This window comes from Lactuca virosa, chromosome 7 (genome assembly GCF_052849685.1).
Source record: "Lactuca virosa cultivar CGN04683 chromosome 7, Lactuca_virosa_CGN04683_v6, whole genome shotgun sequence".
NCBI lineage: Eukaryota > Viridiplantae > Streptophyta > Magnoliopsida > Asterales > Asteraceae > Lactuca > Lactuca virosa.
The window spans coordinates 128,078,751-128,080,459 of NC_136432.1; the positions used below are offsets into that span (position 1 = coordinate 128,078,751).

General features: G+C 37.6%; 1 non-coding gene across 1 annotated transcript; it reads right to left on the reverse strand.

The window, feature by feature from the left end:
* Window positions 1-1,279: 1,279 nt before the first annotated feature.
* On the reverse strand, window positions 1,280-1,386 carry LOC145128097 (small nucleolar RNA R71). The gene has a single exon (XR_013716698.1). It is a non-coding gene; the product is annotated as a small nucleolar RNA R71 (small nucleolar RNA).
* Window positions 1,387-1,709: the final 323 nt, after the last annotated feature.

Below are 1,709 nucleotides of genomic sequence, written 5' to 3' on the forward strand. Positions count from 1 at the left end.
TTAAAGAGTATCGAGCCAAAAATACTAACTACGACTTACGAAAAATTGTAAGATGAATACACGCATAAATCCAAATATCGTTGTAAGCAAATCCACCGGTCTCGAGTCGATACAAAAAACAACAATCGTTCAATCGAACCCTCCAGTAGTTATACGATACCTAAGACGAGTAAACATTCGACACTTGGGCTTGAAAGTTTCAAATCATGCTTGTTTGACCTTGCAAATCCATTAACATGATCTTTGGGGCCCAAGGGAAAACCATTATATGTTATTGGGCCTCCTATGACCCAATTCCATATAAAGGGACCTTCAATGGCTTTTATGTGCTATTGGGACCTAGTGATCCGTTAGTATTGCAAGTAAGGTCAAAGTAATCAAATGCGAGATGGGCCAACGTGTTCTTCGCATCCCCGACAGCCTAAAGTAACTCACGAAAGTGGTAGGACTTCATACTCCTCTTCTCTCGGTTGCTAAGGCTTGTGAGTAATCAAAGTAAATAGACTCAGGTCGTTAATCAATAGTAATCAAGGTGGTTTGGATTAAGTGAGTAATAACGGACGACACCTCTAAGGGTCGTTTGTAGTTGGTAGTTATAACCAGTCATTATCAGGCATAGTTATAACGACTCACTAGAATTGATAATATCCGACACCACCCGAGTAATCAAGGAAGTGTAATCAAAAATCATTCGTTGTGGCGGTATAGAATTTAGTAATCAAGTATATCTTTCGTCATCGGAAAACATCGGGTTTTTCGGGGAATTCAACAACACTCGCTCGTAATCTAAATAATTGTAATACAAAACTCCCTTTTTATACACGTTATGAAATCACTCATGCATCTACTTATGGATCTTCACACTTTGATAAACTATGGTCTCTTCAGAACATATCGGATTTTCTGGGTTTTACAAACTACACAAATCATTTTTATCACAACATTGCTTATGAACTCACCAACATTTCATATGTTGATGTTTTCCAAAATAACTTTTATTCTCAGGTAACAGGTAAGCGGAAGGGTAATATCAAGTAATGTTAGGATGTTATGTTTTTGAAAACTCTCAAACAATTTATGTTATGAATGTGTAATATTTAAAACAATGTACTGTATGTAAACAATATCAGTTGTAATGTATTGATGCATGGTGATGTTTATGTTATGATTCATGTATATTCATTGTGATGGTATTCAATTTAAGTCACGCGAGCCCCCGGACGTTTCCGCCGTCTGGTTTCGGGGGTGTGACAAGTTTTGCCCACCCTCGAAAATAGCCAAGTTGAAGAAAGCTATCGCCAACTTTGAACAACAACCTGGAGAGTCCCTTTATGAGGCTTGGGAGAGATACAAAAGTCTACTAAGGAATTGCCCACATCATGATCTTACCTGCCTTATCCAATACCTTCCTAACACCTATATAAACCATCCTTAGGGTTGAATTTCATGAATGCCTTCTTTCTAAGTGCCTTGGCCAAAATTCTTCTCTATTCCCTCTCTCTCTCTCTCTCTATAGTTTTCAATGGTTTCTAGGGTTTGTTTGTGAACCATTAGAGGCGCGATACTTGTGGCACATGCTACCAAAGGTCTTTCAAGCAAGGATTCAAGATTGTTTACAATAATAATCTTAATAGTACGTATCATAACCCTTCTTATGTGATTTTCGATTATACTATAGAGATCTACGGTTTACACTTGGTTTCTTATAT